This window comes from Thermobia domestica, chromosome 7 (genome assembly GCF_964235325.1).
Source record: "Thermobia domestica chromosome 7, izTheDome1.hap1.1, whole genome shotgun sequence".
NCBI lineage: Eukaryota > Metazoa > Arthropoda > Insecta > Zygentoma > Lepismatidae > Thermobia > Thermobia domestica.
Genome location: NC_137460.1, coordinates 155,382,513 through 155,408,073, shown reverse-complemented (window position 1 = coordinate 155,408,073; position 25,561 = coordinate 155,382,513). Strand labels below are relative to the sequence as shown.

General features: G+C 35.4%; 1 protein-coding gene across 3 annotated transcripts in view; it reads left to right on the top strand.

Annotated features, from left to right (window-relative positions):
• LOC145690514 (uncharacterized) overlaps positions 1 to 25,561 on the top strand; it is a 178,796-nt gene that overhangs the window by 66,177 nt on the left and 87,058 nt on the right. For all 3 annotated transcript variants that reach the window (XM_081765468.1, XM_081765466.1, XM_081765467.1), the window contains one exon: positions 8,859 to 9,123. The gene's annotated coding sequence lies outside the window, so the exon portion shown is untranslated. The remainder of the gene's footprint in view (positions 1 to 8,858; positions 9,124 to 25,561) is intronic.

Genomic DNA, 25,561 nt, shown 5'->3' with positions numbered 1-25,561 from the left:
GGATATACAAACCTCTTCCTGTTGGACTCACAATCTTTACGAATGTTGTTAAACTAGGCCCAGTTCCGTGTGAGGGATACAAGAAATACATCTTCACCAGATTTTCGAGCTGCACGTTTTTAAACTACTGTACTGGCACCACCAAACATACTGAATATAAACACGGAGATAAGAATTCGTAGAATTATTGTGGATTAGACTGCTTTTGTACCTCGAAATAAATTTTAAGTGCGTACAAATCGATCCTTTTTCATTGTAACTTTAAGGTTAATATCCTACACTAACAATAATGTCAACATCCTAAGAAAGTCAGAAATACAAAAATAATGTTACCAGCCTTTCCACAAATCGACTGTCGATGCAAGTAATGATAATACATATTATCCGTATGTTTAAATTATAAATTATTAGAATTACTGGAGAACTATCCCAGACAATAAAATTCTGATTTCAGATTTAATTTACCCTGTATACTTCTTATTCATTCGTATTACCCATACGTTTAAATTATAGTTGCTAGAGTTACTGGAAATTGCTAAAAAAAACTATCCCGCGAAATTCTGATTTCAAATTTGAATTTAGCCAGTATTGAGGTCTTTTAGAATTAAGATTTTCATCCCAGAAACACAACCTTTGTAACATAGTGAAATTAAAATACTATGTTGCCTACCAACCACGAATAGCTATAATAAGCCAGACGATTTTTTTAAAAAAATAGATTGAATTAAAATCGTTTCTCTTAACATCACACGATTATTTCATGTAGATTGAAGGAGACAGATGAATGGAAATAATGAAATAAATAGTGGAATGACAGAAACGGGAAAGACGCTGAGGAATTTGGCGGACACGATTTGTTAGATTGAAAGAGATAAGTACTTCTATCATTCAGCCTTCGAGACAACATTTGATGTCTGTTTGAGCAGAATTTTGTCTCCCGTCACTGTTATTTCCAAACATCTAGATAAGTCATCTCCAACTGCTTAATATTATGACATAGGAGAGAGCTTTTACGATCATTGCCAGAACATATAGAAAAGGTTAAGTAAAGATGGGGAGGGAACTAGATAGATGGAATGAAATAAGCAGGTGGTGGCAGTTTACGATTAGTCATGTATCCAGGAATAATGTCTATATAAAACCATCGAGTACGTCTTGTTTGTCTGTCACCACTGTCTTCTATCTGCGCTAGGTTTGTTTATTTTCCGTGCTCCCCGTTTGGTTCACTGGAAAATAGGAGCAGCAAACAGTAATCACAGAGCATCCAGTTGGAAATGATGGGTTTTGACCTTCGCTGTATCTTAATTTAGCTAGGTCTCTAATCGTCTCACGGTACTGGAACATCAAACATTTGTATGGTCCCACCGAAAATGGAACTTGTGATCACACGCTTAACTCTTGTGTATTACTGTGGAAAATATAGCGTAGGAGATATCGTGGATTCCTTTTGAGACCTCAATTAAAAATAGGTAATTATTGGTGTTCTGCACAGAAATTTTTTACAGATACATTTCAAAACACTACTTTATTGCATTGCATTCTAACTCAGACTGTCTCCTTTGACATCACTTACATCATTGCCATCCAAAATGAAAGAATACTTGTCGACCTCGTCACCAGATAACAGGCGCAACTACAATCCAGAATAGTCAAATCGTGTCATCTTGTGGTTGTTGCTGGAAGTAACGGGCTTTAACCTTTTGAAACTAACCACTTCGTTCACAAGCTGTTGAAAAATAGAAGCAGATTTCAAGATATCTGTTACTTCAAGCTGTAACCTGAGGAAGAAAGACAGTCACAAACAATATAGTGCAATGGAAGAAAATCTCTTTTCTTACTACACATCCAACTTACTTGATTATGTTAATAATGAACTAATTTTCGGGAATAGTACTTCTGCCAGCTATTAAGCAGTATGTAAACTACTAATTTTGCTCGTTTGGTAAGAAAGAAAGAAAGAAAAAAATGTGATAACTTACATGGGTATTACCTTTTACGACCTCAGTGGTTAACAATCATTTATATATATATATATATATATAAAACAGCAAGATAAGAGTAGACATTTTTTGTTCAATATATTAAACATACGTTGGGGAGAAAATACAAGAACACTTTTAAATATTCACGTTCATTTAAGAGAGATACTACATTAAACATCTCTGTGGTCCCAAAAGGACCCCATTTTCAGTACACAAGGGTTAATGGAGTGTGAAATTGTATATATTTTTTTTTTTTCGGGTTGAATTAAGTATAATAAGAGCTGAAGCTATAATGAAATATATCAACTAATGAGCTGCCCTGCTGCTATATGACAAGGGGCTTTAGGCACGGAAAATCCGGATTTGATTCCCGGTGAGAGCTTACGTAATTCGGATTCCAGGTTAAATTAGTTCAAGGTCTCACATCGCATTGGTGCTGAAAATAGAAAACTCCAAACAAAGCAGTAGTTACACATTGAATTAAAATTTCTGGATTTGAACGTACAACTAATAACCATTTGTGCAAATGCACATTTATTTTCATTCGGAATCAGAAGTAGAAAATTAAATTGTTGAAAAGAGCATGAACAATGGATAATATGAGTTATTCTGTGCTAACAATTCAGGTTTTATAATGTTTAAAAATGTAACCCCCCCTCATATACATTTTAAACAGTATCAATGTGTGTAAGAGAGGATGAAAACGGACTCAAGAATCTGACCGCTTAACTAGCAGAAATCGAATCTCTCTCAATTCTTGAGACTAATAACCTTCCATTGAGCTACTAGTAACTCCAAATTTTCTGTTATTGTTAATCACCTAAAGCTAAGTTAAGTTCTGACAGATTGTTTGCATATAATGTCAGGATAGTTTCTACGACGGCCTCTCGCTACTACTAGTCTATCTCCATAGTCTGTACCGCAGCAGCTAAATATAAGAAAAGTTGTTTCAGTATGACTAAACACATCAAAAATATGGTCAGTTTGCCAGGTGTTTTCACTATTTTGCCTGCGCTCTATATAATATCGTAGATATTTTCAAAATATAGTAAACATTCATAAACTTTATATTTTATGGGAGAACTACTACTGTAATGTCATTAATAATTTACGTTTCACAGTAATCTTCATCATCAGATCCTCACACATTAATGTATATAATATAATATCCTACTTCACTGATAACCTAATTTTGAATTTTTACACTTTAAAATGATGTATGGGGTAGTCACAAATCCTAGACTAAACACAGACTAGAATATACAGACAGCAGACTCAGCGAAAAACTGTAAACTTGGCGACAGTAGCGCCTCTAACACGACGACGGAACTAAACAGTCAATCTGACGTCACCTACGTGGAAAATTCCGAAGTAACCACAGACTAGGTTATTTTTTCTTATTTTTCTTCCATTTTGTTATACAATCGTAATATTGGATAATAGTATTCACCTTTCAAAAAAGTTTCTGAACAACAACGCAGACGCAACATTTTGTAATTGCAGCTTGCAAGAAAAATCATGGGATATTTTTGATATTTAGTATACAATCTTTCTGCTATAAAACAAATTTAATAAATATGAAATATGCTTTTCACATTTGTCAATGTACATAGAATTACGTGTATACTGATACAAGTTTAGGTAAGAATTTGTCAGATCTCATTTCCAGAAGGAATATCCATATTTAAGAGATATTTTCAAAGTGAACTCTTTTAAAAGGAAGAAAATTCTATTAATATAAAAAAAGCTGGAAAGGGACGTCCAGTCCAGAGACATTACAAGGAAAAGTGAACATTACCTTATCTGATCTTTCTGCACTACATCTAACACTGAGATTCGAAGCAAACGAAAACAGTCCGCCGGTTACTATAACAACCATGACGTGAAGTTCCAAGACCGATGGCAGCGCCATCCACACACAACATCCGGCCCACCGAGAGCGTTGATTGGTTCTTTCGCTGTGCAGACGATCCAAACTGATTTCAATAGCCCATATAGGAAGTTGCCCGTCTGTATGTATTCTAGTCTGTGTTTAATGATACGAATTGTACTACCAAATGACAGCTCATAAAACATATAGGGTGTTACTTAATGTAACAAACGTCGGGAGGTGATTCCTGACCGAGATATGCAAAACAGGTCCTATATACATATAACATTTTGAGCCGAAGAATTAGCGAGGACCGAAAGCCTGGGAACAGTAAATTTAAAGCGGTAGATATCGAAAACCAATAAAATAGAGATGGCGGCTTAGAAAAGTCTAGAGGTGGCGTTGGTGTTCAATACGTAGTTGCTCGGTTTACACACAGGGTGGCGCACAGGTGTGCACAGTATAAGTGTAGCTAGAAGAAAAAGTCAATAAGGACGGTCAGGATTCAAACCTAAGACCATCCAAGTAGGAATCCCTTACACTAAACATTCAGGTAACAGACAATGACGCAAAGTATTTGGCACTTCTTTATCATATAGTTCTAGTGTTCCTGAACAAGGGGAAATTCATTATACACCTTGTAACTAAGTTACAAGAGGTCTGCGCCCCATCTGAACGGCGCATCCACCGAATCAACGTTTGGAATATCCCATTCTAGTAGCTAAAGGAAAAGTATGTGACAGACTACATAGAGTTCTCCGTGGCTAAATGGACAAAGTCATGGCTCGATAACTAAAAGGTTCGTAGTTCGAAATCCGCTCGGAAGCTAAGTTTTTTAAATTCTTAATTCCCCAGATCTTAAGATCTTTCTCTCCCTTCGCAATCATCTGATGCTCTAAAAAGAGTTCTTCATCTTAATTCGACAACTGCCTGGTGTGATCCTTGCAGCTCGGAACCTTTCCTGATTGTTTCACAAAGTCACAATTTTCGTCATAATACGGATACTGTCCGATCATTTCTCTCCAATTCTAAACTTCCCTTTGTGTCACCATATTTGAATCTCTCTCTCTCTCTCTCTCTCTCAAAATGTCGTCCATGAACTCAAACCTTCGACTCTTGAAACCAAATGTAAGCGCTCTAGCAATGTGCTATCATAACTATATAAGTTTGTTGTTAAAAGCAGCGTCATTTTAGATTTTGCCCGGGGAGAGGGGGAGACGGAAATTCTCCTCCGACATAATAGTTGTACTTTTTTATTAGTAAAAATATGAAATCAGATTTTTCAGTTTTACGTCCCCGATTATACCGGGTAGGCTAAAGGAGACGGTGATGATGAGCAATGAAGGAAATGGTGGAATGAAGAAAGTGGGAGGAAACAAAAAGAACCCACGCACACGGTGTTTGTCGGCCACAAAGTTTAATTGGCGCTAGCTGAGATCGAACTTTTTTTTTTTTAGTGTATTATACATGTGTTCAAACAATATGTATTTATCAAGCTCAAGGCAGTTACACCTTTCTGTCCTGCCCAAAGAAGCCAACTAGAACATTTGCTTGCAAGTACTGAAAGAAATGAGTAACACTCATTTCTGTCAGTAGCTTCTAGCGCTCTGCGCCCGTATTACAGTCTTTGGGAAGCACAAAACCTACTGCCATGATTAACAATTTCCATGGATTTTACAAGGAGCATCTTTCTAGGTTGATGTGACATGCAGCCTTTGAAGAAGGGAAATAATGCAAATAGGGTGTTTCTGAAACTATGGGAACATTTTGTGACATTTTGTTTTATTCAGGCTTTAGAAGGGCATTTCAGAACAAACGAATGAAAGAGACGGTTTTAGAACTATAAACCTTGTAAACTGGTTCGTGTTTTTTCCATTTGAATGAAAAGAGTATATTACGTTACACACTGCTTTAGACAAGGAGAGGTGGAGTAGGGGGGCTTGTTGGGTCAAATATCAGAAGTAATTAGCCGATGAGAAGTGTATTTCTGAATGCATAAGCATATGGCGCAAGAGTTTGTTTCTAAGGTGGACTTAAACTTTTGTAACATTTTCTATGCATCGAATTGTACATGCATGATGGGGCTCCTGCGCACTTTAATATGAATGTCCACCGGTAGTTGAACAACAATTTTGCAAGACGGATCGGGTGTGGCAGTCTAATGCATTTGCCTGCTTGATTTCCGGACATGAATGCACTGGTTCTTTTTGTGTGAGGACACATGAAAAGTATGGTGTATGCTGCTCGTGCCAGTGATGTCAACGACTCGGAACAACGTTTCCAAACGCCTGTGCAAATGTTCGCCGTGATCCAGGATCTTCGAACGGTTTCGCCAATCCATGATCCGGCGTTGTCATGCATTCATTGTCCATGATCCGCCAAGTGTCCATAGCGGACACTTCGAACATATGTGATATGCCTGACGAATGTACGTCGATATCTACTGCTTCGAACTTCCTGTTTCCATGCTTTCGGCCCTCATTAACTACCAGTATATCCAATATACTATATGTTCATAGGAGTTTTTTTTTTCTCTGTCGAAAATAACCTCGTAACGTTTATAATACTAGATAAAGATACAAAATTTTTCATATTTCACATAAATTAGGAAGAATGTCTTTCACTTCAAATGAAAGTTTCGTCTTTCAGTTGTAATTGGTGTAACATCGAGATGGATAAACTTTTTTTTTTTTTTAATTTGCAACATTCTCGGAGAGTTTCAACTCGAGGAAGCATCAGATTGTCTATTAAAAAAGGATAATCTGTTTATATATATTATTGATTTAGTAAGAAATACCAGTGCAAAGTTACGAAAAATAAGACACTTTCTTGCATTTCAATTGTCATACACGTAAGTACCAGAACATGACTAAATAACAGAAAAATCAGGATGTTGGATCAACGAAAAATCTAACTGCGTGGTTCTCTAACCACTGACGCCTCTAACCATAAATATTTAAATTATTTTGCACTTAGGTGCAGTAAGCACAGAACAATGATAAAAAGATCTGGACGCTGCACTGGCGGAAGGACGAACTGCCAACGAGAAAAATACAGAAAATTGATTGTATCAATAGTAGTTCAATTGATGAAAGCATCAATGTGTCAGGCGGGAGATTGGGGATTCCTTTTCGCCAATCAGGTTCCAGATTTTTGTTACCAGAGTACGCAAGGTATGGTTACTTTCAGAAGTACATGTACTCATATAACAATGCAAGTTTTCGAGCCATCGTTTATAGAAACCAAATTGCTTACTTCTGTCAAATACTGTTAGATTTTTAAAAATCAATGCTCATTTTGAGGAGGAGGATACACAAATTTAACAGCTTCATGTAATGAGAAAATCTTGATTTGTGAAATAACAATATAGTAACTATCTTATGAAAATCATTCAAAACCAAAATAGGCAGAGCAACGTATTTTTGTGGCAATAGTCGTGATTTATCTTGAAGTATAACCCACTTGTTGAGTTATACAGAAAGCATTTTAAAGGAACCGAAGCAAAGTTGTATATATTTGGCTACTGCAGCTATGTGCAACAAAGTGGAAATACTGTATATTTCTGTTCCTTGAAGTTTGATTTTTGGATATTCTTCAGTTGTTTGGACTTTTTTTTTTTTACGTCGTACAGTTATGCACCGAGGCCAAGCTGGACTGTGATGAGATGAATGATGAAAGTGGGATGAAATGGGAAAAAAAACCTTAAAGATATATGCGCACTATGTTCGTGCACCACAAAGCCTACTTAGTTGTTTTCCATGTGTTGTTTTCAACCACCATAAACCATTTATAGAAATTTTATTTATGCTGTGGAACTGGAATAATTGACCGAATTTCAAATGTTCAGAGAGGTGAAAGATTTCAGTTACACGTACACAGTTATTTTTTTTTTTTTTTTTTTTAAATGTTCGTTATTACTATAATTACACATGAACGTGAATAAAGCACGTTCTTCGAATAGTCAGCGACTTGCAAAATATCAACACCTGATTAAAAATTGTATAACTTCTTTCTTTGTCCTATTAATAATATCTGCTAGATGAGATATGCGTTCGTTACTACGTTATATTGATCAAAGTACGCTGGAGAGCTCTATACAAGGCAGTTTTGTTTCAGGGAATACAAAACGCTGAGATCTCCCATACGTCCTTAATATCTTTAAGTGCGGCAGACCGAAGAATACTTTTCGTAAGTTTCGTGTACTTTCGTTATATGCGAAGTGAAACCTAATTAAGTTTGCCATCTGCTTAGTTTGGACGCATATCTGTGAACCTACTATAGATGTACTCACGGAACTAACAACATGGCTACTATGAGTCAGTAAACTATCCTCTTAATAAGATAGTCATTTCTTTGGTGATTGACTGTTTCAACTGTATACTGACAGATACCTACAAATAAAATATTTCTTAAATTGGCTCATTTTGAATTTCACGATTTTACATATTAATAAATTAGGATTTCTTTGAAGTTTAAAATTAAAAATAATCAAATTAAATTAAAATAAATAAAAAAGTAAAAATGAGCAGATATACCCAATAGTGCACTGTTTGAATATCTTTTGAATTACAATATTTTAAATTTGGTTCGTGATGATAAAGTAGTATGTAATTAGTGGTGAAGAAAATATCTGTAGTTTCTTGGTATTGATGAATTACATGCATTATGTGTTAAATTTCTTAATTCATTCTTTAAAAAATTAGTAGTGTGAGTGTAATGAACATGACTTCCTTTACATTTACTTGAATTGGCTTTCAGCAGTTTGCAAAAAAGTATTTTACAGGACATCTGTTCCTTATACTTTCGTTTGTGTTCTGTTATTCAATGAATTACACTAGTCATAATGTGGATAATATAATATAATTAAGACTTTATAGCGTAAGTATAACAGTTATTCTTCTGTGTTAGATCTTTACTATTGTAAACTGCTTAACTGGGTACAACTATTTAATTACAATAAGTATTGTAATGTTCAATGGTTTTTTTTCTTAAACACTTATTTGCAGATCTGTTAAATGGTATATTCGAAGAACAGCCATTGTTCCAGTTGCTGAAAGGTTGGATTTTACATCCGGGATAGTGTAATATTCTTACATTGTTCGTGTTAATATGAAGCATTAGTACAGATTCAAGACAGAAGATACATATACATATATATATGTATATGTATTTATATTTTCAAATAACGACAGTACGCATAAGAATAGAATAGGTTACCAATAGAATAAGTGGCCAGTTTTCGTCAGTCATAAAGCAGCAGGAATTCATCAAGTAAGTTATTATTCAACTTTGACTACTTCTAAGATACGATTATTTGGTATAGAATTCTGAGTAAAAACAATTCATGTATAAAATCATAGTTATTTCAAGTTTCCAGTACACATAGAAATGTAATTTGTATTTGTAGGAATGTTCAAAATGTACGTTCAAGTTTGAGATTATAGTGTTTTACGTGATAGAAGGGTACTTGTAGATGTATTGTAAGATAAATGCTAATAAAATAAAAAAGGATACAGTTAATAAAATATATGCACGAAGGGGGTTAGATAGGAAGGAATGAAACTCAAAGGTCTCAGTTTCTTGGTTCATCTGTGACGCAATGTTATATCTCTGACAACATCGGGAAGCTGGAACCAAGGGCGCCGATCCTGGGGGGCCGAGGGGGCCCAGCCCCCCAAAAGCTCATGTCAGCCCCCCTATTGTATTTATGACTGTACAATATTTGGCATAATTTGAGTGTAATTTGTCTTAAAATCTTCATATATATACCTCCGGCATCTGAATGGGCCTCCCCAAATTTACAGAGAAATCTGAGCCCTTGGGTGGAACAATATTAATATTATGGTAAGCTTAACATAAACACAATTCTTTATTCTCTTGTATTTCAGGCTTAATTTTCATGTAAAATATAATTTATATATATGTAGTTACTTTTGTACAATTTAACTGCATATATATATATCTTCTTTGTAATTGACTTTTGTTTTATTTGTGAAGTTATGCGCTTATACTCATAGGATAACAATCTGATGTTAGGGGTTGTGCATGATATTTTTAATGCGTATTTTTTAATACTACACAACGATTTCACATGAAGCTTCATTTAAAGGCAACTAACTGTAAATAAAAATTATCTAACATCGAAAAGAATCTGTACACATTTTTTGAGGCATTCCTTTGCCTCTTCCTCGGTGTGTCTAAAAGAAAACTTGCTGCTACATAGAAGACATGTTGAAATAAATTCTTTTTTGACTTCTGTAGATTACAACTGATGGGCTAACTTTAAAAGGGATTTTCTTCTCTTTCGGTTTATGCATAATGAAGATTCCTTTTATGTATTTTTATGTAAAATCAGAGATAGCAAACACCCAATAGACGATCAGCTCAATTAATGATCTTAATTCGTAACAAACGTAACTCTTGATCGTTAATTAAGTGTCAGTTCAAGATTATCTGTTCGGTGTTTGCTATTTCTGACCTTACATAGAATTACATACCATGGATTTTTCAGTACACACAAAACTGGAACGAAAGAAAATCTTATCCTTCACTTCTGATCTACAGGATGGACTAATAATTTCATTCATCTTGTCTTTTATGTGGCAGAAAGTTTTGTGTAGATGTCCAAGGAAGAGAGAAGTGCGCCTCGAAACTGTGTGCAAAATTTATGCCTTTTGAATGTTTCAGAGTACGCGACTTTTCATTTGGTTAGTAGATATGCATCACATTGTGTCAATAGTAATTATTCATTCAAGGGTGTTTATGTAAGGAAATGGCTTATTAAATACTAAATATATATATATACAAATTAGATGTTAAATTAACTGAATCAGATCAAATCTGGACAAGTCAAAAACTTAAGTCAGTAATTCGCAGCTGATTTGAGAAATTAAGAGTGCCTTTTTTGGCCTATTGCGTTGAATATTTCAAAAGTCAACAAGATTCGGCGGAGTCTTCCGGGTTAGAAGTCTCCTGATGTTCTTGAATTATTAAAAGGAATTTTATCTTCTTGGAAAATTAAATTATAATTTCACGTTAGCATATTTAACATTCCGGTTTGAATACGGAAGAGAGAAGGTGTTGGAAATTCGTTAATTCTGTCAAGAAGTTTTATTGGATTATTATACAGTAAAACTACAATTATCTGACATGATGCGGACCTATTTTATGTCTGGGAAATATTGGCTTGCGTTATTTCGGATAAAAAGATGAAGTAAAGATTAAAAGAAACCGTAGACTTTTGTAGTAGCCTTATATATATTTTAAGAATCCTCCTTATATGCGAATTAATTTGTGCTAAACAGAAGAAAATATACAAAAGAGTATTTTTGTGATGCATCATTGAATATACTAGTGCAGCGCTTCGTAATTGTATTGTACTAGCTTTACGAGCAGGATGAATATGGAAGAGTGAATTTTCGAATATTGAATTCTAATACTGCGGATAAGTTACGTATTCGCATGGTAATAAATGGAAAATATATTTAAAAAAGAATCCTATATTTATCTTCAATTCGCGCGAAGCGCCTAAAGTTAATATTTATTATTTCAGATTTTAAAGATGATTAAATTTGTCGACTTCTAATGGCATTAAATATTTTATTTTAGATGTTTACTAATGGTAATATTTTTAAAACTACAGCGGTAGCGTGCATATGGCCTAAAACATGTGAATTTCGGTGATTGTTTTTCAGTATTATTAACAGACACATTGTGGTATTAAAAATATATTCATAGCAGTTATTTTACTCACTTATTCTAGAGTGACTTCATATATTCAGATTTGATATGAAATCATTAGCTTGCAGATTTTCTCCAATTTCGCAAAATAATTTTTGCTCAAATGACTCAGATCTCACCAAGTGGAGGTAGCTGCGATTTCGAGCTCCATTCACGACCTACGCAACCATTCACAGGATTTTAATTTGTTTTCACCACTATCAATAAGGACGTCATCTTAAAATCGGATTTCCAGTTACTTGAGACATCAGGAATTGCAATGTTCTGGTATAGAAGTCTGTTATCTTGTCCGCACACTTTTCTGACAGACTCATCATAAGTTTAACACAACCTTTACTATTTGAGTGTGACATGGGGAAGTTTATAAATTCAATAGTCTGGCAGAGTTTTTAATTTGCATAAATGATAACGTGTCTTTGTGATCCTTAGAACTTGTTATTGACGATGATAATAGCTAAGAGAGAACACATACGAGAGTTGAGTTACAAGAGGACACTGAAAGTTAGAAATCAACAGACGAAGAAGAAATCTGTTAGAACTTTCTTGCCTCCCTAAATACATTTTGATGCCAAGGAGTATATTGAGCTGATTGACTGGACAAAATGTAAGTTCCCATCTCCTCCAATGATGGAAAGCTTAACAACAGAAAATATATTATATCATTTACGTAAAATAAATTGCCATATTATATCATTTACGTAAAATAAAACTGCCTGACTTCTGAATTTATAAGCATCTCTTGTCATATTCAAACAGTGCAGTGATGTGTTAAACTTGTAACAGAGCTCACCGGAAAAGAGTGCGGACAATGTAGCAGAGACAGTTATATTAAACCAATATTGCTTCAATTCTTCAATGCTTCAATTAAAGCGAAAATCCCATTTCAAAATTACTGATATGTTTCAGAGCAATATTTATCATTATTTAACATGCTGTGAATGATTGGATGGGGTATGAGTGGTGCTCAAATTGCAGCCACCTCCACGTGGTGTGAAAACTGGGTCATTTGAGCAAAAAATAATTTTTACGAAATGGGCGAAAAGCTGTAAGCTAATTGATGATTTTATCAAATTTGAATATATAAAATCACTCTCTAGAACAAGTGAGTTAAAAAATAGCCTCGTGTATATATTTTACATTTAAAAGTGCGTCTGTTTATAATACTGTAGTAAAAAAAAAAAAAAAAAGAAAAAAGAAAAAAAGAAAGAAAAAATTCTAAATGTACTGCTGTACTTTTAAAAATATTTTTACCGTTAGTTAGCAGCTAAAATAAGGTAAGTAAACTAAACTAATTCTATGGCCTATGGAACCCGGAGGTTCAATGCCACGTTCACAAAAGCTCTCCACTGACTCTATCCTTAGCTAACTGCATCCAGTTTCTACTTTGTATTCCTATCTCTGCGAGATCCATCTTAATATTGTCCTCCCATCTGCGCTTAGGTCTTCCTAATGGCCGTTTTCCGATTGGTCTTTCAGTCAAGACTTTGAAAGCGTTTCTACTTTCTTCCATTCTAGCTACATGACCCGCCCACCTAAGCCTCCTAGACTTGACGACCCTAACAATGTTGGGTAAACCATATAAATTATGTAGTTCCTCGTTATGAAGTTTCCGCCATTCCCCATTCCCGTTCCTCTTGGGTCCGAATATTCGTCTCAGGATCTTGTTCTCAAATACTTTCAGTCTATGTTCTTCCCTCAGAGTAAGTGCTTCCCTTCCATGTTTTGCAGCCATACAGAACAACAGGCATAATTATCGTTTTGTATATTTTAAGCTTCAAATTCCTCGATAGAATTCGCGACGACAAGAGATTTTGAACCAAATAGTAACACGAATTCCTTGCTTTTAGTCGACATTTAATTTCTTCGTGAATATGATTTTCCTCTGTTAATATTGATCCTAGATATTTGAAACTATCCACTTTATCAAAAGTATTATTTAATATTTTAACGCATCCATAATTTGCTGTATTCCGGTCCCGACGCACTTCCATGTATTTAGTTTTCTCTGCATTTACTTCTAAACCCATGTCCCTGCAAGCGTTTAATAAGATCTCTGCATTTCTTTCTATTGTTCTCATATCATCCCCTATTAAATTTACATCATCAGCATATGCCATAACCTGGTGAATACCGTTCAACTGTAGACCCTGGTTGCTATCTTTGATTTTCCTTATAGCGTATTCCAGAACAGAGTTAAATAATAATGGCGACAACGCATCTCCTTGTTTCAGGCCATTTTCGACATGAAAGCTTGTGGACAAAAATTTTCCTACCCGGACTTTACTTTGGGATTAATTTAAACATATCTTAATTAATCTAATTAGCTTTCTCGGTATTCCAAGTTCTGTAAGAACGTTGTATATGTTTCTCTCCTAACCGAGTCGTACGCCTTTCTAAAATCAATAAATAGTTGATATACCGGGGTATTGTATTCCCACTTTTTTTTCGAGTATTTGGCGAATGGTAAATATTTGGTCGATAGTTGATCGATTTCGTCTAAATCCGCACTGATAATCTCCAATAATTTCATCTGCGTATGGGGTCAGTCTTGCTAACAGAATATTTGAAAGGATTTTATAGGATGTTGACAGAAGAGAAATGCCTCAATAATTATTACAGTCAGTTTTGTCGCCTTTCTTGTGAATTGGAACAATGATTGATTCTTTCCACTCTTGTGGCAATTCTTCCTTGTTCCAGATAAGGAGAATGAGTTTGTGTATCTTGTTCCACAATTTTTCGCCTCCAGCTAAAATTAACTCAGCTGGAATTTCATCTACACCCGGAGATTTGTGTTTCTTTAATTTCTTTATAGCGGTTTCTACTTCTATTCGGTTGGGTTCTGGAATATACGGTTCTGCGGTGTGTATCACCTTTTCTCCACGCACACTGGTTTTTGGTTGCGTGTTAAGCAAATCGTCAAAGAAATCTCTCCATCTATTTAAGATGCTTTCCGTGTCAGTGAGAACTGTACCGTCAGATTTCTTTAATATATAAGCACGAGGTTGATAGCCTTTCTTAAATTCGTTGATTCCCTTATACATGTCCCGGATGTTTTTATTTTTACTATTATTTACAAGTTCCTTGATTTTAGCTTTCAGAAAATCGCGTTTCTTTGTTCTAAAAGTTTTGGAGGTTTCCCGCCTGATATCTGCGAAATTTTGTGTAATTATTTCATTCGAATTTTGTAGCCAGCGTAATTTTGCCTGTTTTCTCTTCTCTGCTAGTTTTATGCATTCCTGGTCGAATCTACATATTTCCGCGTGTCCCAACTTTTCTTTTGCTGAAATTTTAATGTTATCTAATTTCAATCCAGGTATCCTCAACACTAGTGCACTCCGAATCTTCTAAAGCCGAGAATCTATTCGAGTAATGCTACTAAAAGTTGTAAAACTTAATCTTAAAATTTAAAGCAATATACAGTATATATGTATATATATTTATTTAAAAATACTTGAGCCTTTTGAGCGAATTTTAGGTAAAATATGGGAATTTTTTCTTAAATATTATTCACTTGATTTGCATGTGAGTACACAACTTTTCTGCAGCATTAGAATTTGATATTCGAAAATTAGGACGTTTTTTCGACCACCCTATTCTACTGTGCCTTTTTAGTTCCTGTCAGGAGTTGATTCTACTTAGCTTCCATAGCAGTCAGTTTGAATGTTACGCATAGCTATAAACATGACTTTCCCACGGCTGCTTGCCAGTACGAAACAATCTTTCGTTTTATTATGTTAAAGATTTGTCAAATTCTTATCATAATTTATTTCTTCATTTTATCGAGTATTTAGCGAATTATTATAACAAACATAGATTAAAGTGAGATTAATGAAAAAGTTTGCTGAATCATTGTTCAACGCAAATTTAATATCTTGTAGTAAGGCGAGAAGTGGACCATTTTAAGTAAGAGTCTACAGTGCTAGTACAATGATTATACATTTTTGTAGTAGTCTAGAATGTGACCTTTTCAGTGGTGCAGTTATGAGATTTAGATCTACAGCTCAACGTAAGTTCCGTCCCACCAGAGTTCTCACTGAAACTCGAAACCGGATCCCTCTCCAATTGACGGAAACTCGAAATCGTTTAGTTCGAGGAAGCCTTAGCGAGTTCTCTCTCTTTTGGCTGAAAATTATTTTAATGGGTGATGTACGAGTTTCGTATTCATATCTTAGTACTTAGTAATCTTCGACATCGTAATTTTCGAGTAAGGTATAATTAATGATCGAGGGTACTTCACTATCAGCTTATTTTATTGAATTTAGATTCGATCGTATATGCTAATAAGATGTGATGAGAATCTTATGTTATATTTCAAAATGAAATAAATAATTGGATAAATAAATTAACATAGCAAGAAGCAACATGAATTACGAAAGCGAATTTAATTTCTCTTACATGCGTTGGAATAATATGGCATTTTTACACAATTGAAGTATCTGGAGTATGAGGGACATAACACGTTGCAAAAACTTATAGACTCACCTTATTGGTTTTGTTGGTAGTGAAAGTAAATCGTATGTTTGATGGAAGAATTTTATTTAAATGTTATTAATAGAAGTACCATATGCTATTTTGAAGATAATTTGCAATAATATAGCGTATAATTTAAGTAGTTTACTGCACTAATTCATTAGAATTAAATCAAAAGATGAGAATTTCCGAGAACAGTCTATCTCAGTAATTATTCATTACAAAGTTTTATTTTACAGCATTTCTCTTTGTTTTGGATAAATATGTACTGGTGATACATTGCTTTAATACGTACTGGTACTTACTCGATTCATACAGTAAAATGACAGGCAACGATAATTGCCCTGGGTAATCTTAATCAGTACATTCATTAAAGGGAGTATCTTACGATCAATTACACCGTCGTCTCTTGTAAATAGCAAAAGTAATTTCAACGTCGCTCTTAATTACCAAATGAAATTCTTATTCGAAGACTTCGATGTATTTATGAGACACCGTTATTCAAGTTCATCGTACTCGTATACGTAACTACTGCGAAATTCGAGTTTGGAGGCTATTTTAATCGCTTCTAACTCGTATTAAATGTAGGATTCCACGGAAGGAATGAAGATTTTGTGAGACCAATGTGATAAATACTTTTTTCCTTTCTTTCAATCACAGGATAGTTTTGTACAGTCCGCAGCAAAAAACCTGCAACATGAGCATGTAAGTTTATTGTAAAACTACGCCTAACAGCGCAGGGAATCAACACAACGTCTTAAGTGGAACGAATCACGACAGGAGAAATCTCGGCGTCCTCCCCTGTACACTTATTTTGGAGCCAAAGATTTCGTCGTTTCACAATAAACTTACATGCTCATGTTGCAGTTTTTTTTTGCTGCGAACTATACATTCAGCAATATCTGATGCTAGACATATAATTGCTCACAAGGAATCATCTTATATTGATATGGCATTGCCCAATCAAACAATACGCAATCGATAGGGGAGTGAAGAAAAGTGAGAAATCCAGAGTTTTACGGGCCGACACCCAGAAACACAGCAGGTACAGATGGAAGGATTTAGAATCATGTGAAGATAGCAATGCATAAGATACACTGACACAGAAAGAACTTCAAAATGACTAAAGTAATCAAAATGATATTTACACAACAGTATAGTAAGCAAACATTGTACCCACAGACATGCTCAATAACATCATATGTAATACAGTGTTGCCAACTGAGCACAAAGTTATGTTTTTTAAAATGTCAAGAACATAAATTTATAACATCTAGCAAATCTAATTATGAATAGAACCATACTTGTGAGTTCTTTATGTACAGTGCAGCCAACGTTTGAGGATAAGCCTATATGAATTCCTATATGAATCTTGGATGTAGAAGAGTACATACAGTACACGATTCGAACTAGTTGAAACCAAAGTATGAGACTACAAACAAGAATGCCTTTATTGTAATTATTATACAATATCAGGGAGATCCGTTTCGTTTACAACTGTACTTTCTGTACGTTTATCACTCTTTTCTAGCGACCCTCTCTTCATAGGGAGCAACATACTGCGGAGCGCTTTATCAAGAAGAACACTGCAAAATTGACTACCAATAATGTGTGAGGTGATACAATATTACGTGCATCAGAAAAATGAGTCTGCTAATCAATTGTCAATCCAAGCGCATACATCATTTCAGTTTTGTGTGTTGTGTTTGACACTATTCTGATTTTCCACTTGGGCAAAACTGCTTCGACACTTTCGTACTTCAGTGATTGTATTCTTGTTTGTAGTTTCATATTTTTGGTTTTAACTAGTTCGAGTCGTGTAATGTATGTACTCTTCTACATCCAAGATTCATATAGGAATTCATATTGGCCTATCCTCAAACGTTGGCAGCACTGTACATCATGACTTAACTCATAATTAGATATGGTTCTACTCATAGTTAGATTTGCTAGATGTTATAATTTGTGTTCCGTGACAATTAACAACACTTCATTCAGTCTCAGTTGGCAACATTGCATTACATATGATGTTTTTGAGCATGTCTATGGGTACAATGTTTGCTTATTATACTGTTGTGTAAATGTCATTTTGATTAATCATTTTGAAGTTCTTTCTGTGCCAATATATCTTTTACATTGCTATCTTCACATGATTCTAGATTCTTCTTTCCTCTGTATCTCCTGTGTTTCTGGGTGTCGGCCCGTAAAACTCTGGATTTCTCACTTTTCTTCACTCCTCTGTCGATTGCGTATTGTTTGATTGGGCAATGCTACTATCAATATAAGATGTTCCCTTGGCAGCATAGTATTTTCATGACACCGCTGAATTATATTGTCAGTTTACTAGTAGTTGATATTTAGAGTCAGCTTAAGATTCGAATTCCACTTATTTTATTCTAGGTGGATTTACAATAATTTTGTACTCTATAACACACAACATGAATCGTGCTTTGCTTAGGAAGCACATCAGTAAGTGCCGATATAACAAAACATTTATATCGCCAGGAAAGAATGTGTTGAACTTCTGCATCATTCGTTATTCTATTATATTTTGAAAAATATTAGATTCAGAACCCTCAAACTTGGTGCTATTGTTTGGCAAGAAAACATCCATCTCCGTTTTAGTTTTCTTTCTTCAGGTAGTATATGTTGAAACAAAAAGTTACAAGAAAGGTTTGTTTTATTGTAACTACCTAGGCATAAGAATATGGACCTTAAAGATTTTTTTTACATGACTGCACAATAATATAAATTTTGCATGATTAACATTACAGATCATTTATCTCTGCTTACAAGTAAATGGTACAATATTTGAAACCACTATCGTAAATAGAGAATATTTTGTGACAGGTGTGTTTTGACATATGTTTATAGTGTTAGTCAAATTAAGGAAAGTTACTTTCTTCAGCTTAAATTGCCAGACCCGGACAGTACTGCCAAACCAGTGGTTAAAAAAAAAAAAAAAATCTCTAGTAGCAAGGTTGATTGAGTGATCGATTTTGCTTTATACCTATACGCAACACCGAGATTGTGGACGAAAGGTTCTTTACGTCGACTTCGAACCACGCGGGATTTACATGCGGTACAGTTGGAGGGTGCACGGAACATCATACGAGTATAAGATCATCACGCACAGAACACACTCTTCCATCATACTATCTTGCTTCCAAGGTGGATGGCAGGGTATAGCTACAGGTCCCGGCTCCATAAGCGGAGTGATTTATACTCTGTACACATGGAATGAATGTTTTGGTGCCAATATTTCGTATTCTCTACAACCGACATATATTAGGAGTATTATACAATTTATATTAGTGATATTATGCCAAAAATGTTAGCCATATACTTTCAGCCACTCGTACAATTATGAAAGTGAGTAGAGATATCTTCATCTCGTGAAGCACCCTGAGAGAAAAACAATCTTAAATTACTATGTCAAGTTACATAAATTGTGGGGAAAATACATTCTGCGTCAGTTACTAGCTCTAGTAGATTAAAAAAAAAAAAAAAAAAAAAAAAAAAAAAAAAAAAAAGCAGATGTTGTTTGTATAATAAAACGTGCAAGGCGTATGGAGTACTGCAGGGTGTTGTTAGAATTTGGATTTCTTAGTGGGAGTTTTCGTTGAAAACAGCTTCACTCGACGAGTTTGGTCTGGCCCATCTTTTCGTAATGTGATATCATGCTGTGTGTGTGCTTGTAACATTATTAATAAACGTATGCACATTTTTCTCAGTGTTGAGTTACAAAGTGAGAGATCAGTGACTTGCAGACACTCCACTATAGAAGAAAATATCCTCCTATTTGTAACAACATGTAGTTCATGTATAACTTGGACTACCAGAATTATTCAGATGGAGACTAACACTAGCAGTTCTCTTGTTTTTAGTTGATACTAGCTGAAGTACGGTACCTGGCGTTGTCCAGGACCTCCAAACCGATTGGTTACATATAAAGGAACTAAAAAAATATTTGGTTTCCAAGCTCACCAAAAAACTTGAATTCGTAATAGCCTACGATCTTTAACCTACAATTCCTGGAAGTGTTCCATGTCAACGGTATGGAATTGTATAGCGGACAAACATACGTACATTCAACTTCATAATTTTATTTTTTATTTTATTGAAATAAATTCACTGTAACCGGTGTGAGTATATTCATGAGAATGATTGTAATTCTGGCCTGCAGTATGTATGCTATTCATATGCAGGGTAGCCAGTAAGTAGGATACTTAAAAAACTGTTGGTAATAATATATCTAACACAAGTGAGAATACATAGGGAGATTAAAAAGAAGTGCTTGCGGCACTAGTCGCGTGGGGTTGCAACTTGCTAAGCTTTGTATTGACAGGGAAACCTCAACGCAAGAATTCGAGATGCATTGTCCCATGGTGTTGAAATATCTTGTAAAATTGTATTTTAGATGGTCTTTCTCCAGCTTACTCCGAATAAAACACGAAAGAATGCACAGTAACACTTAAATTAGAATTAATACAATAGTTCACCTTGGAAGTGTTGAATTATGTCCTTTCACTAGAATATTTCATTTTCTCACTGGAAAAATCATCGGGTGGTTCTATTTAGAATAACAAGTCAAGTGCTTCTAATTACATCTTCTGTATTCCAGAAAACAAAACATCCACTATTCACTTCATGAACATCTAATGAAGAAAGAAATTAAAATATATCAGGAACAGTGGTTGCTCATGAGGGAAGTGAATACCGGTAAAAAATAAACTACGGCTACAAACTAAAAAAAGAAAACTTTCTTCATGTACAGTTCTTGCATGCTCTCTTTCCTTAGTTTGAAGAAGACAAAAATACCTATGAGACTTCCCTCAGGGGCTACTCTTCATCAAGACAATTGTGAGAATGGAACTATAAGTCATCTTACACAGTTAGACAGTCAGCAATTTGCAAATTTTAAATATTCAGTGTTGCAAATCTATTAACTGAAATTAGTAGGTTGAGTGGTAGAAAAATTTACTAATTTCTTCGTAATTTTAGTATTCATTTACACTTTGTGATATTGCCAGTTAGAAAATGAAATACTATAGTGAAGGGTTATAATTCAGTGCTTTTGAAGTAAAATATTTTATTAATTCTCACTCAAAATGATTTGTTTATTTACCCTTCTGCTGCTCAGTGCTTATATTTACCTTTTTCCTAACCACATAAATTTAGTATTAATTTCGAACGTCGTACATATGATAGTTTCACTCACCAAGTTACCCTTTCTCGTTTTCCTTCACGTATCTACTTACGGCCATTCAAAGGTAAGATATCACGCATATACGCTCAAGAATAAGGCATCACGCCTAAATTTCCAACCATCCGTCATTAGGCAGCTACATAAGGATTATAAATAAATAGAGGTGTCAAACTACTGTACACGATTTGTCTGTCACTACAGATTTTATGTCGTGAACCTACTTACTGGTTATTCTATATCTTCCTTCCTGTTTCGTTGCTTGCATGCATCGTGTTTGATTTAGTCCAGTCGTTTTACATTTGTTCTCTGTTTTAATGGCTTCCACCAGGAATCGAATCACATTAAAGATGATGATTCAGAGCCTTTCAGTTCTTGAGAAATATGCATGATGACAAAGATATGAAATCTTTAACATTAAAAGTTACGGATGTCTTAACAGCAGTTCACCAAATTTTTAACGTACTTTTTACATTGCTATAAGGTTAAACTTGCGAGTACTTAAAGGAAGGGAAGATAAATACAAAAGTGCCTAGTGCTTAAATCACCAGCTTTTTTTTACTGAGGGCTGGATAGAGTTAACTCTTATGACGGCGGACTTTCACCTGATTTTCAAAGCTTCATTTTGCGAAACATTTGTATGTCATATTTTTCAAATATAAAACTGTTTTTATTGTTATAATAAAATAAAAACCTTTATTAGAAAACCTTATTAAAAACCTTTATATAGTAAAGTTTGAAGAACAAAGCTTTTTCCTAACTGCGTAAATTCGTAATTAATTTCAAACGTCGTACAAATGATACTTTCACCCACCAATTAAATTACTCTTTTCGATTTTCCTTCACATCTAATGGTCAGGCAAGTGTAAGAGATTAAAAAAAAAAAAAAAAAAAAACATGGATAAGTTGTCAAGGGAAGCACTTCACATTATTTTTTCCAATCCTAATGGTCTTCATCAGGCGAAAACATACGTCACTAGATAACTTTGAATAGATTATTGTAGAGTAAAACGTAGTGAAACTACATAGAAGAAAAGAAAGAAAAGAGCGTTTCATAGTAGTTACCAATAGAAGGTTCATCGTGAAGTCAAATCAAATTTTCCATGTTTTGCTATACAAAAGCTTGCTTCTGTAATACATTGTCAAAAGTGTATCAACATTCCAGAACCTGGAAAAAGAATCTTATGAAACCTTTTGAATACTTCAAAATAAATAGTCAGTATAATTGGAAAATTGCTATTTACAAAGTGATTTCTTCATGCTGGAGGATTTTTTTTTTTTTTTTAATACAGAAGTTTATGAAAATTGCATTAGGAGAGTGAGTACAGGAGTCTATTCCCCAAAGCTACTTGTGGTGTATATATGTATATTACAAGTCGTAAAATTCATGAAACAAACACTAGAATAATAGAGAAGTCGTAGAGTCTTTGGTTCGATCCCAGCTCTGGGTAAGAGGGATTTGTTGTGGACGAAACCCGTGTTTGTGGGGTTTTCTTTATTCCACCATTTCCTTCATTATCATCATCATCCAGACCCCATAGCCTTGGTCCCGGGTTCGATTTCGGGTTGGGACGTTTGGTCAAAAATGTGTAACATTTTTTCCAGGCCAGCCAGCTTGAGTGAAGTTTCTCTGGATTTTCCTCATTCACACCAAGGAAATGGTGGGATGGTACTTAACATTCTACAGAAGGCTGTTTCATCCTTATGGTAGCAATTTGCAATCGCCACCAGAGGCGCTAGTTTCGCGTCAGCAACGTTACGCACGCAGTACGGAGTAGCCAGACTTGTGTACAAGCCGTGCAGAGGAGAGACGTGTATGAGCAGAATGCCGCCGAAAATCGACCCTTTTTGGGAGGGCTCCATCGTAGCACTTTCTGATATAGGCTACAGCTATAACCGAATAAGAACACAGTGCAAGAAAAAAGGTTTCACAGTGTCTGATAAGGTAATTAATGCATCCATCCATCACAATGCAAACCCAGAGCAAACCATTGCCATGCGTCGTTAAAAGGGGAAAAGAAGCAACCGGCTCCACAACGCAGTCAAGACGTCTTTGCCAAGGTTCGCCGGTTTGTGATCCAGGAAAATCCACCCACCCAACGTGAGATAGCGAGGCGTATTTGGCGGTCAACTGCAACTGTACACCAAATCATACGCGACAATTCGGGACTCAGAAGTGCACACAAGCGGCGGGTCCATGTTCTGAAGCCAACACACATCACAGAACGGCGGGTGGCATGCAAAAGGCTGTATGAAGGTTATCTGGTAGGTGACAAATGGCGTTACGTGATCACCTTAGATGAAGCATGGGTCTATTTGACAGGATCCCAGCAGACGCGTGCAATTTACTACCGCCGCAGATGGAACCGATCATGCAAAGTAGGTTCGCTCCGGCAAGGAGAGTTTTCCAAAGGGATTTATGGTAGTGACGGGTTTCTGTGTAAAAGGAAAGCTTCCGATACACCGGGTGTCATCAGATGTCAAGGTGAATGCAGCGTATTATATCGAGCATGTACTGGAACCCATCTATCGTCAACATGCCCCGGCTTTGTATGGCAATGACACTGACAGAGTTTTCATCTACCAGGACAAGGCCAGCAGCCATACTGCTAAACGAACGGTGGCCTACATGACACATATGGAACAGGAGACAGGTGTAAAGGCTATCTCATTTCGAGACATCCCGTCAAGTTATCAGATGCATCCCCTATGGACTTCTGTGCTTTTGGCCTCCTCAAACGGAACATCAATAAGCGTCGTCCGACCACACTTGGTGGCCTTTGGAAAGTGTGCAAGGAGGAGTGGGCGAAATTGGATCAGGCAGTGCTCAATAGAGGTCTCCTTCACTGGAAACTACGATGTGCAATCGTTCACCAACGGGGATCTCACATTGAACATCGCTGGTGGAAACGGGGTTTTACGCCCTAGGGCACGGGTCTGTACTTCACTACCATAAGGCTGAAACAGCCTTCTGAAGTTCCTGGCTGCTTCCTTCTTTCCTTTCCCATTCCTTTCTTCCTTATCTGTCATACGTGACTGGCTTAGATGCTGGTAATGCCCAGAAATATGCATAAATAAAATAAATCGGTGTACAATTGTGGGGCATTAAACTAAAATAAATAACTTTGCAAAATTTGCCAGATCTATGGATCATTTAGGTAATCTATTAAAAAAATGTTGCAGTGACACACTCTTCTGTCGTCTAATAACGAGGAATATTAGGATATGTGTGCGATACTTCGTCTTATTTTCATGTACTCTAAAGAGCGGCGCCGATGGCTTCGGCTTCAGTTCCCACTGGATGCTTGTAATTTTTACGCAAGCTGAGTTAAGAGCCATCATAATTGCGGCGTAGAAAGCCAGGATTAATTGTATTGGTAGTCACTGGACACACAGCACGTAGTTGAATGTATGCCGTTCGACTGTTTACAACCCTTCGTCGACTGTACTGCCAGAGAATTCCTTTTTAACACCTGTCTGTTTTCATTATTTATCTATGTAATACAATTAATAATGGCGACATAAGTTTGCAAGATAACACTAGAATCTTGGTGCTCCGTATATTAAAAAAAAAAAAATATTTGGCTGTTGTTTTCATAATGAGTTCGTAGAGAATTTGTTACGGAAAATTTTGTTCTTTAATTCCATTTCTGTGTCACTTGAATTGTCTGAATCGAACATTGATCCAGGCACAAAAATGTTAGTTCACTGAAGAATACATTTACTTGTTGAACAACAATTTTCTATCTAAAATTTAAAAAAGAAAAGATCGTACTGAGATCAACACCAATCTGTATGTTATTAGCCTTTCAAAGTAAGTCACGTTTTTTGGAGTTAGAGGACATGGATCAAAGATGTTTGATTTATCGCTGAAGTATGAAGCCAGTGTAACGAAAAAGATCCTTTATTTTCTGTCGGAGGAACAGTAATTTTTTGCATAACGGTTAGAACAAAGTAGCACTACAGCTAGTGTCAGCAGAATCTCTGAAAAAAAGAAAAAGATAGAAAGATTGCCATCACCAATATTCATTGAATATTGTTGATCCAGAGACGTACTTTGATAAGAAATAACCAACTAATTATATACATTTTGGTCATAAGGCTTCCAATTTCCTTCAAAATAAGTAGTAATTAGGTTCCCTTTCCTAACATATAGCAATTCTATGTTTCTATTGTTAAAACCAATTTTGGAAGTTATATCTAAAAGCTGGCTGTTTATTTTCTCGATTATTCCTTTGTTTTCGACATTTTTTCGGTAGTAGTATCACCTTGAGAAACAGCTAGGAATTGTTG